This window comes from Schistocerca serialis, chromosome 1 (genome assembly GCF_023864345.2).
Source record: "Schistocerca serialis cubense isolate TAMUIC-IGC-003099 chromosome 1, iqSchSeri2.2, whole genome shotgun sequence".
Lineage (NCBI taxonomy): Eukaryota > Metazoa > Arthropoda > Insecta > Orthoptera > Acrididae > Schistocerca > Schistocerca serialis.
Window position 1 is genome coordinate 207,763,974 of NC_064638.1, and position 17,985 is coordinate 207,781,958.

The window sequence follows — 17,985 nt, forward strand, 5'->3', positions numbered from 1 at the left end:
GTGAGACGACGCTTCATCCAGTCCCAAACATGCTCAATGGGGGACAGATCCGGAGATCTTGCTGGCCAGGGTAGTTGACTTACACCTTCTAGAGCACGTTGGGTGGCACGGGATACATGCGGACGTGCATTGTCCTGTTGGAACAGCAAGTTCCCTTGCCGGTCTAGGAATGGTAGAACGATGGGTTCGATGACGGTTTGGATGTACCGTGCACTATTCAGTGTCCCCTCGACGATCACCAGTGGTGTACGGCCAGTGTAGGAGATCGCTCCCCACACCATGATGCCGGGTGTTGGCCCTGTGTGCCTCGGTCGTATGCAGTCCTGATTGTGGCGCTCACCTGCACGGCGCCAAACACGCATACGACCATCATTGGCACCAAGGCAGAAGAGACTCTCATCGCTGAAGACGACACGTCTCCATTCGTCCCTCCATTCACGCCTCTCGCGACACCACTGGAGGCGGGCTGCACGATGTTGGGGCGTGAGCGGAAGACGGCCTAACGGTGTGCGGGACCGTAGCCCAGCTTCATGGAGACGGTTGCGAATGGTCCTCGCCGATACCCCAAGAGCATCAGTGTCCCTAATTTGCTGGGAAGTGGCGGTGCGGTCCCCTACGGCACTGCGTAGGATCCTACGGTCTTGGCGTGCATCCGTGCGTCGCTGCGGTCCGGTCCCAGGTCGACGGGCACGTGCACCTTCCGCCGACCACTGGCGACAACATCGATGTACTGTGGAGACCTCACGCCCCAAGTGTTGAGAATTCGGCGGTACGTCCACCTGGCCTCCCGCATGCCCACTACACGCCCTCGCTCAAAGTCCGTCAACTGCACATACGGTTCACGTCCACGCTGTCGCGGCATGCTACCAGTGTTAAAGACTGCGATGGAGCTCCGTATGCCACGGCAAACTGGCTGACACTGACGGCGGCGGTGCACAAATGCTGGGCAGCTAGCGCCATTCGACGGCCAACACCGCGGTTCCTGGTGTGTCCGCTGTGCCGTGCGTGTGATCATTGCTTGTACAGCCCTCTCGCAGTGTCCGGAGCAAGTATGGTGGGTCTGACACACCGGTGTCAATGTGTTCTTTTTTCCATTTCCAGGAGTGTGTATCTGTATGGTGCTGAAATTTGAATCATGACTATAGTTCATGAGAACAAATTCAGAAAGTAGGTGCTAAATTTCTAAGGAGTGTAAACAGACTGCTTCCCTTGTTCACATCTCCAACTACAACGTGCGGGAACAAATAATTGAGAAACCAGTACTACACCAGCAAATATGTCACGTTGCTTACCAGGCGGGTTAATATCGAAGGAAAGAAGTAGTAACACGCCGATAGGAAAAAAAAATTGCTGTCAGTCCACACGAGCGATGTAATTGCTAATGAAATTAGAACATTTGGAAGTATAGTCATTGACGCAACACGATGATCATGAATTTGGGCAACATGAGTGAATATGATTTCTACGTTCACATTCGTCATGTTGTTGGCGCAGACCACTAAACCTGACTACAGAGATTATCAGTCAACGCTCACTTGTCTTGTTTATTGATTAAACAGATTGCGACAGTTAAGTCATTCTCAATAGCCCGTACAACGCCTAGTATGTGGTACGAGCGTGTGTCTCCTGAGGAGTCCTCTACGGGCACAGCTAAGAAGTTACACTACTGGACATTAAAATTGCTACATCACGAAGATGACGTGCTACAGACGCGAAATTTAACCGACGGGAAGAAGATGCTCTGATATGCAAATGATTAGCTTTCCAGAGCATTCACACAAGGTTGGCGCCGGTGGCGACACCTACAACGTGAAGATATGAGGAAAGTTTCCAACCGATTTCTCATACACAAACAGCAGTTGACCGGCGTTGCCTGGTGAAACGTTGTTGTGATGCCTCGTGTAAGGAGGACAAATGCGTACCTTGAGGTTCCGACTTCGATAAAGGTCGGATTGTAGCCTATGGCGATTGTGGTTCATCGTATTGCGACATTATAGCTTGCGTTGGTCGAGATCCAACGACTGTTAGCAGAATATGGAATCGGTGGGTTCAGGAGGGTAATACGGAACGCCGTGCTCGATCCCAGCGGCCTCGTATCACTAGCAGTCGAGATGACAGGCATCTTATCCGCATGGCTGTAACGGATCGTGCAGCCACATTTCGATCCCTTAGTCAACAGATGGTGACGTTTGCAAGACAACAACCATCTGCACGAACAGTTCGACGATGTTTGCAGCAGCATGGATCATACCAAGTGTTACATTTAAAATACATAGAGGTCACTTGGTTGTAATAGGAGAATATTTCCATAAATAAATAAAAAAGGAAATTAATGAAGAATTCTATGAAGAACTAAATAAATAAATATGTAAAGAGAGATTACCTTATATTATGTGGAGTTTTGAATTCCTGAGTTGGTAAAATACCAAATAAAGATGTTGTACATACGTTTGGTGAAGATACTTTGAATGATAATGGAGCGAAGCTGAGCCATTCATGAAATCCATATTTGAAAATTTTAAGCATCAACAGGCTTCTCTCTGAGACCATCATCAACTGATATAAATTAAAAACATTTGAAGTAAATACACCTCTCAAGTCATTATTTGACAGTGGATACATCTCTGGTTTTATATCATCTAATGAACTCCAGTACAGTAAGTTCTACACTGGACATAACACCAAAGATGTATCGATTGTCAGATAATGACAAGAGAGATGTATTTATTTAAACTATTTAACGTCGAATGACTCTGCTGTGGGTTTTCTCTGTTGTGGCCCATTACATGCCTGCATGTCAAGAGTCAGCACTGTCTTTCCGTTAGAAGGACAACACTACTTCTTCAAGACTGCATGGAAATCCACTACTTCTGTGTGCATTTTCTTTTACTGCTCAGACTTTGAGAAAAACGATCAGGACTGTCTTTATAGACTGTGAGAAAATTTTAGCTTTTGACCAACATTGTATCAATAAGTGTGTGCCTTTGGTTTCTTTGTTATTCTAATTATGAAAAATTTTTTCAAATTTGTATTGGCCACTGCCCAAAACAATTTGTAAAATTTTTTGTGGGGAGCATGGGGGCTATGTGAGTAGGCTGTTTAGGTTCTTATATTGGTAACGCCACGTAGCGCTCTGTATGAAAATCACTGGCTGTGCTGTGTGCAGTCTGTGGCTAGTTTGCATTGTTGTCTGCCAATGTAGTGTTGGACAGCTGGATGTTAACAGCGCGTACCGTTGCGCAGTTGGAGGTGAGCCGCCAGCAGTGGTGGATGTGAGGAGAGAGATGGCGGAGTTTTGAAATTTGTAGTACTGGATATCATGAACTGCTATATACATGATGACTTTTGAACACTATTGAGGTAAATACATTGTTTGTTCTCTATTAAAATTGTAGTGTTAGCAGTTAGCCAACACTACGCACACTACTTGGTTGAGGAGGCCGAATGCACGCGTTAACTCACTCAGGCTAGCGTGAGGTCTGAAACAGGATACGTAATGAATGCTATAAAGAAAAGTACGTAGCTGCTGGAATACTTAACTTTAATCCATCCTTGTTGTACATCGCTCTTGACGATACAAGTGAGACTCTGTAGATACATGCAATGTAATGCTAATGGCGCCTTGCTAGGTCGTAGCCATGGACTTAGCTGAAGGCTATTCTAACAATCTGCTCTGCAAATACGCGAGGCTTCGTAAGTGTTGCATCGCTGGCTAAGTCGTCCGTACAACTGGGGCGAGTGCTAGTAAGTCTCTCGAGACCTGCCGTGTGGTGGCGCTCGGTCTGCTATCACTGACAGTGGCGACACGCGGGTCCGACATGTACTAATGGAACGCGGCCGATTTAAAGATACCACCTAGCAAGTGTGGTGTCTGGCGGTGACACCACAAAAATCTTTCATTTGCTAACTATGCCTATCAGTAGTTAGTGCCTTCCGTAGTTTGAATCTTTTATTTAGCTGGCAGTAGTGGCGCTCGCTGTATTGCAGTAGTTCGATTAACGAAGATTTTTGTGAGGTAAGTGATTTGTGAAAGGTATAGGTTAATGTTAGTCAGGGCCATTCTTTTGTAGGGATTTTTGAAAGTCAGATTGCGTTGCGCTAAAAATATTGTGTGTCAGTTTAAGCACAGTCATGTACAATTTTTCATAAGGGGACGTTTCACGATTGACAATGTAAAATGGTGCAAGATGTTCGAAATTCTGAGAAAATTAGGGGAAAAGCTATAGGGAGGGACGTGTCACATACAATATGCACAACAGCCAAGAGGAAATAATAAAAGTGGACGACCAAGAACGAAGTGCTCGTATTAAAAAGGGTGTAAGACAAGGATGTAGCCTTTCGCTCCTGCTGTTCAACCTGTACATCGAGGAAGCAAGGATGGAAATAAAAGGAAGGTTTATGAGTGGAATAAAAATTCAAGGTGAAACGATATCAATGATACGATTCGCTGATGACATTGCCACCATGAGTGAATGTGAAGAAGAATTACATGATCTGCTGAACGGAATGAACAGTCTAATGAGTACAGAGTATGGGCTGAGAGTAAATCGAAGAGAGACGGTAGTAGAAATGAAAACAGCGAGAAACTTAACATCAGGATTGATAGTCACGAAGTAGATGAACTTAAGGATATCTGATACCTAGGCAGTAAAATAACCAATGACGGACGGAGCAACGATGACATCAAAAACAGACTGGCAAAAAGGGCATTTCTGGCCAAGAGAAGTCTACGAATATCAAATATCGGCCATAACTTGCGGAAGAAATTTCTGAGAATGTACATCTGGAGTACAGCATTGTATGGTAGTAAAACATGGACCGTGGGAAAACCGGAACAGAAGAGTATCGAATCATTTGAGATGTGGTGCTAAGAACGAATGTTGAAAATTAGGTGGCCTGTTAAGATAAGGAATGAGGAGGTTCTGCGCAAAATCGGAGAGGAAAGGAACAATTCGAAAACACGGATAAGGAGAAGGGACAGGATGATAGGACATCTTGTAAGACATGAGGGAATGACTTCCATGGTGCTAGAGGGAGCTGTAGTGGGCAAAAACTGTAGAGGTAGACAGAGAGTGGAATACATCCAGCAAATAATAGAGAACAAAGGTTGCAAGGTATTTGTGGCGGGCCGCATCAAACCAGTCAGGAGACTGAACACCAAAAAACAAAAAAAAAAGACTTCTCTGTTTTGAAAAGTAGAAGTCAGCTGTACTGGAACGGGTTTACTATAATGTGTGGTCAGTCAGCACCAGAAAATCAACCAGTAACGGGTGGAAGAAGTCGAAGGCTTTCACAGCTCTGCTCAAAGATTTCGGGTACAAGACTCTATGCAAAATCATCTATCCTGTACATGAAACTGGTATTTCTTGCAGTTAATTATCTTACTTCTTTCGCTTTATGGATTACGCACACATCAGTTCCGCGTTGATGTTTTCATCCTCTTTAAGTATGAAGATTGTTCACGGCAAGCAGGAGGTATTAACCTATGTGGCACTGCAGATACATTTTATATTTTGCTGATAGTTTTCCTTCTTTCGTTACGTTTCAAAATGTCTCTCACAAGACGAAGCTGGATTGAAACGTAATAATAATTCGCTATTCAGAGCATAGAAATAGATGACTTGTAACCAAACTGTGAACAAATGTTATCGTTATAATTTACGTGCCTTTTCATTGAACCACTACGCTGAAAATTTCATTCACTTTTCAGGTTTTCTTTCTCTTCTTTGGACGTTTGTCCGTCGTCATACAACCCTACAACACTCGTACTTGTTACTACTGCTCTTACACAGCACTGATAATTTCTGAATATATGTACAGAGCCAAGTAATGAATGCATAACAATACCTAATGAGAGAGCAACACATAGTAATAGTCATCCTATAAACTTGTTGCAAATCCTTAACACAGGGTGTCCAGGAGTATTGGTCAATATTCAGGGATATGACAGGATCGATCATTTCAAGCAAAGAGTGTAATATACATCAGCTCTATAACACATTACCTTAAGAGCTATGAGTACTTGTTCAGTAGAACGTATGTGTTTCGCAGCAGCGAAGATGAACAAGTGCTCATAAGTCTTAAGGTATGCATTATAGAGCACATGTTTACTAGACTATATTGTTTCGAATGATCTTTTCTGTTTTATTGACAGAATACTGACCATTCCTCCAGGAACACCCTGTGTACACCTTTAAATGATTAAACATCATATTAAGTATAAGTTGTTTCTCATTGGATGAAAGCCAGACTGCAGCCGATGACAGAATGTGAATCTTTGCACTAATTAAACATTTATAGCGATTATTGCTTCGAACACGAAAATATTAAAATATTGTATATATTTCCTCATTGCACGAATCGCTTGTTGAAGATGCCTTCAGTCCTACCCGTAACAGAGAAGTCCGAAATTTACTATGGTTCACTCAAAATGGTTGAAATGGCTCTGAGCACCATGGGACTTAACATCTATGGTCATCAGTCCCCTAGAGCTTAGAACTACTGAACCTAACTAACCTAAGGACATCACACAGCACCCAGCCATCACGAGGCAGAGAAAATCCCTGACCCCGCCGGGAATCGAACCCGGGAACCCGGGCGTGGGAAGCGAGAACGCTACCGCACGACCACGTATGGTTCGCTCACAGACGCTTAATCATGTTATATTAGGAATCATAAACAGACGTATTTTTTTAAAAAATTTGACTTATCGTAGTGCAGTTCTTTCATTATTTTCGTTGAATGCCTTTGCGTTTTCCAGTAGATCAATTTATTATTAAGCTCAGATTTTCCAGATACGGAAGTCCGTCATTTAAGATTCCTTATGAGATTAAGGCTTGTTTGACTGAACTACCAACTGTTTCATTACGAAATACTCTACTATTCCGTGGAATCCACCAGAACTAACTTATGTTCTTGAGTATTCGTAGTAACTTCTGTATCATGTCAGTAATTTCGAAGAATTTTTTTTGTTATTTCTCTGGATGCTCTTCAACATGATTAGAAAATCGGTTAAAACCACAATGATAATACGTGTGCAAGAGATATAAAATTTTACTGCTACCTAATGGCAGTGTAATCTGCACAGTTTATTGTTTATATCTCGTTAGACAGGTAAAATAAAGCCTGAAGATTTTCTACACGGCTGTGTATTCCATAGTCTACTTTTCCGTCAACTGCGATCTTTACTCCATCCGTATAAAACATCTTCGACGCGGGAATACGGTACTAAACAACACGTTCATTTAAACGGTTAATTTCAAGGCATAGTATGGAACAGCAGTAAAAATGTTCAAATGTGTGTGAAATCTTATGGGACTTAACTGCTAAGGTCATCAGTCCCTAAGATTACACACTATTTAACCTAAATTATCCTAAGGACAAACACAAACACCCCTGCCCGAGAGAGGACTCGAACCTCCGCCGGGATCAGACGCACAGTCCATGACTGCAACGCCTCAGACCGCTCGGCTAATCCCGCGCGGTGCAGCAGTAGCTTTCCATCTCGTGTAGTGGCCGTTCATTCTCCGGAAAGTGCTAATGAGTGACTTGCAACTGTTATCAAAACATACAGTCGGTGAGATGTGGGAACTAAAGTCTATCTGCATGACTACGCAATCCGGGACTGATAACCTCAGAGGTTAAGTCGCATAGTGGTCAGAGCCATTTGAATTACGCAATCCGGTTTTACGTGTTGTGAAAGAGGGAGCGGCACTATGGACTTTAGTGCATCGTCTGACTTCGGCCGGTTAACAGCAGGACACATTACACAAACGCAGTGGCCGGGAATCCGCTGTGTCCCAGGATTTTCTCAGCTAATCGAAGGTAAGTAAAACGCTTATTTCGATACAGCATCTAATTAAAAACTTTGCTGGCAAGTCACAAGGGACATGCACAGATTTATGAGCCTGTCACGCAGCAAGGTGGTACAATTGTCAAGGCAAGGGGATCATGATCACAAAGGCATATTAAATTCCCATCTGATCCTCTTCACCTACGTTTTACTAGGTTTACTCAAATAAAATGTGGCAAATGCGGTTATGATTCGTGAAAGAAAAACGCATTCGATTTTCTCGTTCTTGATGACGGGACGCTAAGCCCTTACGTAACTTCCTTTACTTTCTTTCTTTTACTGAGGTCTGGGAGTGATATGAGGGTACTGCAGGTCGCCTTTAGCATTCTTTGCAAGCGTTCAGTCACCAAAGTGAAAATTATCCAATAGTTCACTTAATTGAACAGTTTGATTTGTGATGACGACGGCACGGTATGTGTCGTGCTTTGGACTGAGAGATGTAATTATACTACTACATAGTGGGATAGTGACCGTAAACTTTGGCAGATAGTACTCTTAGACACGGGGGAGGAATACATATGGATAAAAGTCAAGACCAGTTTATACTGTCGAATGCTTTTTCCAGATCGATAAAGCCTATGAATGTGTCAAGATTTTTCCTTAGTCTCGCTTCCATTATCAACCACAGCGTCAAAATTGCCTTTTTGGTGCCTTTTCCTTTCCTAAAGTCAATCTGATCGTCATCTAACACATCCACAATTTTCTTTTCCATTCTTCTGCATATTATCCTTGTCAGCACCTTCGATGCTTGAGTGTTAAGATAACTGTGCGGCCATTCTCGAAATTGTTGGCCGTTGCGATCTCTGGAATTGTGTGGATGAAGTGTTCCCAAAGTCCAATGGTATATATGCAGCCTCATATGTTCTACACACCAACATTAATAGTCGTCTTGCAGAAACTTCCCCCAATGATTTTATACATTCCGACTGAATAATATCTATCCCTTCTATCTTACTTGATCTTAATTCGTCCGAAGTTGTTTCAAATTCTGACTCTAACACTGGATTCCCCTCCTCTTCCCGATCGACTCTGTTTCCTTCTTATATCACGCATCACGCTATCTGACAATTTCCTCTCCCTCTCGTAGAGAGTTTGAATTTATTCTTTCCATCTATCCGCTCTCTTCTTTGCATTTAACAGTGGAATTTCCGCAGCACTCTTAATGTTACCGACCTTGCTTTTAATATCATCGAATTTACTATATCCTAAATCAGTTCTTCCGACAACCTTTGGTTTTTTGATTTCTGCACATTTTTCATGCAGTCATTTCGCTTAGCTTCCCTGTACTTCGTATTTATTTCATTCCTAAGTCCTTGTGTTTCTGTATTCCTGAATTTCCATGAAAATTTTTTACTTCATTCTTTCACTGATCATGTCAAGTATATCTTTCGTTACCCATGGTTTCATCCTTGTTACATATGTGTAACTATGTTTTTCTTTCCAACTTCCGTGACTGCCCTTTTTAGAGACTTCCAATATTCTTCAACCCGACTATCTACTGAGCTGATAATTATTGTAGTATCTATAGCCTCAGAGGACTTCAAGCGTATCTCTTCATTCCTAAGTACATCCGTATCCCACTTTTTTGCACATTGATTCTTCCTCACTAGTCTCAAACTTCAGACTACTCTTCATCATTACTAAACTGTGATATAAGTCTTTATCTGCTCTTGGGTATGCTCTACAGACCACTATATGATTACGGAATCTCTTCCTGCCCATGATGTAATTTAGCTCGAATCTTCCTGTATCTCCTGGCCGTTTCCAAGTATTCCTCCTCCTCTTGTGAATCGTGAGCAGAGTATTCGCTACTACGAAATGAAATGTATTGCAGAACTCAATCAATCTTTCTCCTTTCTCACTGCTGCTACCAAGATCAGATTCTCCTATAACTCTTACTTCTATTCCTACCCCTACAACCCCATTCCAGGTTCCAATGACTAATAGATTTTCGTCTCCTTTTATGTACCGAATTATCCATTCAATATTCTTGTATGCTCTTTCTATTTCTTCCCCTTTAGCTTGTGACGTCGGCATGTATACCTGAACTACTGTAGTCGGTGTTGGTTTGCTGTAGATTCTGATGAGAACAACATTATCACTGAACTGTTCACAATAACTCACTCTCTACCCTACATTCCTATTCATAACGGAACCTACCCCCGCTATACCATTTTCTGCTGCTGTTGCTATTGCCCTGTACTCGCCTGACCAGAAATCACTGTCTTCTTTCCGTTTCACTAATCCCACTACATTCGGACTGAGCTGCAACGTTTACTTTTCAGGTTTTCGAGCTTCCCTACCACGTTTAAACTTTTGACATTCCGCGCCCCGACCTGTAGATGGGAGTCCCCTCCCGGAGAGCCTAAGTGGGGACTAGTCCGGAATCCTTTGCCTAAGGAGAAATCATCATAACACTTTTCAGTTACAAACCACATGTCCCGTGGGTACACATTACGTTTGCTTAATGCAGTGGTTTCCATTTGCCTTCTGCGTCCTCATGTCGTTGATCATTGTTATCATTGTTGATTCTTCCGCTTTTGTAGGGGCAGTTTCTCGCCCCACTTGTAAGATTATGCCCTGAACCTCTGTCCCCTCTTCCAACCTCCTTAACCTAATTGACATGATCATTGGGAGAATGAGGATGAATTCTTACGCAGGATTTCGTCTGCCGCCATTGCTGATGATTTTTATTCAAAATTTAACCACTGTCGAGATTCGAACCCAGGACCCAAATCGTTTTGGGAACTAGTCATAGATGCCACCCCTCGACCTCGGAGTATAATGTGATGGCGTGTCCTGTAAGGTTGTATCGCGGTGTGTAGTACTGGATTTACCCTTTTACTTACACCATATACACTAAAGCTATACTTTCTCGGGACCCTGTGGCAAGGTCACGAAGTTAAAATGGAATGTACCACACCAACATTAATCCATGAATAAAAGGCACAGGGTTAAAACCTAGACAGTAACTGCATATTGAATCATATGCAGGATGACTCACACCGGAACACTTGTTGGTCAGTACGTAATATCAAATAACGTGCAATCTCTCATTAAATCAGAAATTAATTACAAGTAATTTGTTCCTAGAGACACACTAAAAATAACGATGTTAAAACACATGCCTACAAATGGGGTTAAAGCTATAGTACACTGCCTAGTATATTTCTTAGAGTCCCTGGCATTTTCCTAATATGAACGTTAAGTGACATTTCGATCCACTGTACACCATCACAAAGCACGCTGAACATAATTAAATACTGAGTTACTTAGCGTAACTATTCTATTGCTCTGAAGTAGCCTCCACGTGGGATACTATGCCCTATAATCGAATACTTGTCCTGTTGTATTCTAGGTACAGAATCCAAGTGAGCAATACAATTTCTGTCTCGCCAGAGGTACGTCTAGAAGCAGACTGATATTTTAAGCATATCAGAAGGTGTCACGTCCACCGACCTGTAACCGCTCAGCTTTCAAGTTCAGCCAGTCGGCGTTAATGAGAATGCCCACCACCAGACAAGCAGACTCCTCTCATTACGCGCTGTTCACTTCAGATCAATTTTTCTTCCTAAGAATGTAAACGATTCGCTATCTACTGAGACAGACTCTGACCGGTTCATTTCATTAATAGGTCGCTCACCAAGCGTATTATTTATACACTACTGGCCATTAAAATTGCTACACCAAGAAGAAGTGCAGATGATAAACGGGTATTCATTGGACAAATATATTATAGCAGAACTGACATGTGATTACATTTTCACGCAATTTGGGTACATAGATCCCGAAAAATCAGTACCCAGAACAACCACCTCTGGCCGTAATAATGGCCTTGATACGCCTGGGCATTGAGTCAAACAGAGCTTGGATGACGCGTACAGGTACAGCTGCCCATGTAGCTTCAACACGATACCACAGTTCATCAAGAGTAGTAACTGGTGTATGTGATGAGCCAGTTGCTCGGCCACCATTGACCACATGTTTTCAATTGGTGAGAGATCTGGAGAATGTGCTGACCAGGGCAGCAGTCGAACATTTTCTGTACCCAGAAAGGCCCGTACAGGACCTGCAACATGCTGTCGTGCATTATCCTGCTGAAATGTAGGGTTTCGCAGGGATCGAATGAAGGGTACAGCCACGGGTCGTAACACATCTGAAATGTAACGTCCACTGTTCGAAGTGCCGTCAATGCGAACAAGAGGTGACCGTGACGTGTAACCAATGGCATCCCATACCATCCCGCCGGGTGAAACGCCAGTATGGCGATGACGAATACACGCTTCTAATGTGCGTTCACCGCGATGTCGCCAAACACGAATGCGACCATCATGATGCTGTAAACAGAACCGGGATTCATCCGAAAAAATGACGTTTTGCCATTCGTGCACCCAGGCTCGTCTTTGAGTACACCATCGCAGGCGCTCCTGTCTGTGATGCAGCGTCAAGGGTAACTGCAGCCATGGTCTCCGTGCTGATAGTCCATGCTGCTGCAAACGTCGTCGAGCTGTTCGTGCAGATGGTTGTTGTCTTGCAAACGTCCCCATCTGTTGACTCAGGGATCGAGACGTGGCTGCACGATCCGTTACAGCCATGCGGATAAGATGCCCGTCATATCGACTGCTAGTGATACGAGGCCGTTGGGATCCAGCACGGCGTTCCATATTACCCTCCTGAACCCACCGATTCCATATTTTGCTAACAGTCATTGGATCTCGACCAACGCGAGCAGCAATGTCGCGATACGATAAACCGCAATCGCGATACGCTACAATATGACCTTTATCAAAGTCGGGAACGTGATGGTACGCATTTCTCCTCCTTACACGAGGCATCACAGTAACACTTCACCAGGCAACGCCGGTCAACTGCTGTTTGTGGTTCCCGGCGGAGGTTCGAGTCCTCCCTCGGGCATGGGTATGTGTGTTTTTCCCTAGGATAATTTAGGTTAAGTAGTGTGTAAGCTTAAGGACTGATGACCTTAGCAGTTAAGTCCCATAAGATTTCATACACTTTCTTTTGTGTGTGTGTGTATCCGCATGAGAAATCGGTTGGAAACTTTCCTCATGTCAGCACGTTGTAGGTGTCACCACCGGCGCCAACCTTGTGTGAATGCTCTGGAAAGCTAATCATTTACATATCACAGCATCTTATTCCTGTCGGTTTAATTTCGCGTCTGTAGCACGTCATATTCGTGGTATAGCAACTTTAATGGCCAGTAGTGTATGTACCTAAATGGTGGTTGCGCACCAAGTTTTTTTTCCACGTCGTTCTCTGTTGGTACAAAACTCGGTATTCCCACGCAAAAACATGGTTGGAGCGCAGGATATGCTGCCCTGGAATTGAGAAATCGTCTGATCGTCCCCGCTGGAGCAAGTCTTGAACAGTTTACCACTTTGATCTGGTCGCCGCTGTTCAACGTCAAAGAAATCGCAGCTGACCGGCTTGAACAAAACGTTATAGTTACGTGTATTTATTTTACCTTCCGGTCTCACGTTGCGTTCTCGCTTTCGGCCTTTGGTCAGTGGCGACAACAGATGGGAGTAGCATGGAACATTACACAGTAAGGTCAAATCCGCGCCTCTGTGGCCCTTCAATAGCACTGAAACAGGTTCCCATGTATCATAGCTAGTTGAGACAAGGTTTTGAGACATTTAGGCCACTCATTTCATAGAGTCATGCCTCTGCGATTATGACAACTTACAGCGTACATTATATCATGTGAACCTAAAACTCACCGACAAAATTTCTGCGGTTGTACAGGGATATTTAATGAGTGTTTTGATATAAGGCAGCTGCGATCTTCGATGGTTCGTTACAGAGTAGTAGTACTAGTAGTAGTAGTAGTAGCAATAGTAGTAGTAGTAGTTGATCACTATAAGTTCAACAAGATGAAATATTTAATTTTGAAAAATCCACTGCCCCAGGAGCCTCATGTATTTTAATTTGCCATTGTAACTGATTACTAACGTGTCACTTGATCCACTACGAGAGCACAGCTAACTACACACTTTGCTGCGGTTCTGTCGAATAAAACTCTCTCATTGCTAACTGTAGAGAGACGATGCTGTCATCTTCGGCGATGACTGCTGAATAGGCTGAGCGGCACACCCCTCTGATCTAAAGAAGCATCCTCCAGAGGTAAAATGATAATTAAATCAAGACGTTAAGCTGTCGACAGGCGTTGATATACATCAACGGGGATAGTTGAAAATGTGTGCCCCGACCGGGACTCCAACCCGGGATCTCCCGCTTACATGGCAGATGCTCTATCCATCTGAGCCACGGAGGGCACAGAGGATAATGCGACTGCAGGGATTTATCCCTTGCACGCTCCCCATAATACCCACATTCCCAACTTAATGTCCACGCACTACATTCGTAGAGCCCCTGCCAATTACACTCATTACTCGCGGCAGATAATTTTATCGAGTTACGTACTTCGAATTTATTATCTCGAGTACAACTTTATGAGTAGCCGCTCGCGCTAAAACATTATCTGTCGTCGTGGGGACTTGCAGACTAATTCAGACGTGTGGCACTGTTTTCGCCAGAACTACAAATTTGCGATCGTGACTGCTAAAAGTGTACGGCCTGTAAAGGTGAGCGTATGGCACGTTAGGATCATTCACATATGAAATTCGATTTACACAGCAGCGATTATCCCGACCACCCTATAGACATCTGCATCTACATCTACATGATTATTTAGCAATTCACAATTAAGTGCCCGGCAGACGGTTCATTGAACCACCTTTAATCTACTTTTCTGCCATTCCACTCTCCAACAACGGCCTGGACAAACGAAAACTTAAATCTTTCCGTGCGAGTTCTGACTTCTCTTATTTTATTTTGATGAACATTACTCCCTTCTCTCTGTTGGCGCCAACGGAATAGTTGCACACTCTGAGGAGAAAGCTACTGATTGAAATTTCATAGGAGTGTCCTGCTGCAGCGTAAAACGCCTTTGTTTTTATTATTGTCATCTCAGTTCGCGTATCAGATCCGTGGCACTCTCTCCCCTATTTTGCGTTATAATATAAAACATGCTGCCGTCTTTTGAACTCTTTCCATATCCTGCGTCAGTCATAACTGATAAAGATCGCACACCACCCAGCAATATTCCAGAAGAGGGCGGACAAGTGTAGTGTAAGCAGTACTTGTTACATTTTCTAAGTGTTCTGCCAATAACTCACTGTCTTTGGATTGCTACTTCGAATTTATTATCTCGAGTGCAGCTTTATGTGATCGCTACAGTTCAAGTTATTCATAAGTGTAATACCTGACTATGTAGATGAATTTAAAGCCTTTAGATTTGTGTGATTGATTATGTAACTGAAATTTAGCGGATTCCTTTTAGTGCACATGTGGATGACTTGACGCACTTCATGATTCGGGATCAGTTGCCACTTTTTGCACCATACAGATATCTTGTCTAAATCATTTTGCAATTCGTTTTGATCATCTGAGGACTTTACAAGACGATAAATGACAATATCATCTGCAAACACTCTAAGAGGACTGCTCAGTTTATATCTTAAATTGTTTATGTAGATCGGGAACAACAGTGGGCTTATAACACCTCCTTCGGCAACGCCAAATATTACTTCTGTTTTGCTCGATCACTTTCCATCAGTTATTACGAACTGCGGCCTTTCCGACAGGAAATCACGAATCCATAAACACAACTGAGACGATATTCTATCACCACGCAGTTCAATTAGAAGTCACTAGTGAGGAATGGCATCAAAAGCCTTCTGGAAATCAAAAAATATGGAGACGATTTGACGTCCCTTGTCGATAACATTTATTGCTTCATGAAAATACTTCACACGAACGATGTTCTCTGTATCCGTGTTGGCTGTTTGTGAATAAATCTGCAAATTGGTGCTAGCGATATGGGTCTGTAATCTAGCGGATTACTACTATTTCCTTTCCTGAGTATCGGTGAGACTTATACAAATTTCCAGTCTGTAGCTACGAGCCGGCCGGAGTGGCCGAGCGGTTCTAGGCGCTACAGTCTGGAACCGCGCGACCGCTACGGTCGCGGGTTCGAATCCTGCCTCGGGCATGGATGTGTGTTGTCCTTAGGTTAGTTCGGTTTAAGTAGTTCTAAGTTCTAGGGGACTGATGACCTCAGATGCTAAGTCCCATAGCGCTCAGAGGCATTTGAACCATTTTTTGTAACTACGAACCTTTCAGCGAGCGATCGGTTGTGTATGGTTGGTAAATGCACTATGTGATCAAAAGTATCCGGACACACCCAAAAACAAACGTTTTTCATATTAGGTGCATCGTGCTGCCACCTACCGCCAGGTACTCCATATTAGCGACCTCAGTAGTCATTAGACATCGTGAGAGAGCAGAGTTTGCGCTCTGCGGAACTCACGGACTTCGAAAGAGGTCAGGTGGTTGGGGGTCACTTCTGTCATACGTCTGTACTCGAGATTTCCACACTCCTAAACATCCCTAGGTCCACTCTTTCCGATGTGTTAGTGAAGTGGAAACGTGAAGTGACACACGCTGCAGTCATGGACTGGCCAACACCAACTGCCGCGCGGGATTAGCCGAGCGGTCTTGGGCGCTTCAGACATGGACTGTGCGGCTGATTCCGGCGGAGGTTCGAGTCCTCCCTCAGGCATGGGTGTGTGTGTGTTTGTCCTTAGGATAATTTAAGTTAAGTAGTGTGTAAGCTTAGGGACTGATGACCTTAGCAGTTAAGTCCATAAGATTTTACATACATATGAACATTTTTTTGTGAAGGGACACGTACGGCACAAAAGCGTACAGGCCGACTTCGTTTGTTGACTGACAGAGACCGCCGACAGTTGTAGAGGGTCGTCATGTGTATTAGGCAGACATCTATCCAGACCATCACAAAGGAATTCCAAACTGCATCAGGATCCACTGCAGGCACTATGACAGTTAGGCGGGAGGTGAAAAAACTTGTTTATGGTCGAGCGGCTGCTGATAAGCCACACATCACGCCGGTAAATGCCAAACTTAAATGCCTAGCTTGGTGTAAGGAGCGTAAAAGTTGGACGATTGAACAGTGGAAAAACGTTGTGTGGAGTGACGAATCACGGTACACAATGTGGCGATCCGATGGCAGTGTGTTGGTATGGCGAATGCTCGGTGAACGTCATCTGCCAGCGTGTGTAATGGCAACAGTAAAATTCGGTGGCGGTGGTGTTATGGTGTGGTCGTGTTGTTCATGGAGGGGGCTTGCACGCCTTTTTGTTTAGCGTGGCACTATCACAGCGCATGCCTACACTGATGTTTTAAGCAGCTTCTTGCTTCCCACTGTTAAAGAGCAATTCGGGGATGACGATTGCATCTTTCAACACTACCGAGCACTTGTTCGTAATGCACGACCTAATGGTGGAGTGGTTACACGAGAATAAAATCCCTGTAATGGACTAGCCTGCACAGAGTCCTGACCTGAATCCTATAGAACACCTCTGGGATGTCTCTGGGATGTTTTGGTACGCCTACTTCGTGCCAGGCCTGACCGACCTACATCGATACCTCTAGTCAGTGCAGCACTCCGTGAAGAATGAGCTGCCACTCTACAAAAAACTTTCCAGCACATAATTGAACGCATGCGTGCGAGAATGGAAGCTGTCATCAAGGCTAAGGGTAGGCCAAAACCATACTGAAATCTAGCATTACCGATGGAGGGCGTCACAGACTTGTAAGTCATTTTCAGCCAGGTGTTGGGATACTTTTGGTCACATAGCGTATGGAGTTACTGTATCCGCATGGTCTGAGAGGAACCTGACTGGTGTCCAATCTGGGCCGGAGGCCTTGTCTTTATTAAGTGACTTAAGCTGCTTTGCTACACCGAGGGTATCTACCACTAAGTTACTCATCTTGGTAGTTTCTCTATGTATGAAATATTTACTTCTTGTTCTTTGATGAAGGAATTTCAGAAACCTTTGTTTAGTAACTCTGTTTCAGTGGCACTGTTGTCAGTAACGTCATAATTGTTATCGCGCAGTGAAGCTATTGATTGTGTCTTTGCGCTGGTGTACTTTACGTACATCAATTTCTTTTGATTTTCTGCCGGGTATCGAAACAGAGTATAGTTGTGGAAAGTATTAAAAGCATCTCGCACTGAAGTTCGCGCTACG

The 17,985-nt window shown here is 43.8% G+C and overlaps 1 protein-coding gene across 1 annotated transcript in view; it reads left to right on the plus strand.

Annotated features, from left to right (window-relative positions):
- Window positions 1-7,739: 7,739 nt before the first annotated feature.
- LOC126465865 (estradiol 17-beta-dehydrogenase 2-like) overlaps window positions 7,740-17,985 on the plus strand; it is a 192,592-nt gene continuing 182,346 nt past the window's right edge. Inside the window, exon 1 of the mRNA XM_050096340.1 lies at window positions 7,740-7,824. The gene's annotated coding sequence lies outside the window, so the exon portion shown is untranslated. The remainder of the gene's footprint in view (window positions 7,825-17,985) is intronic.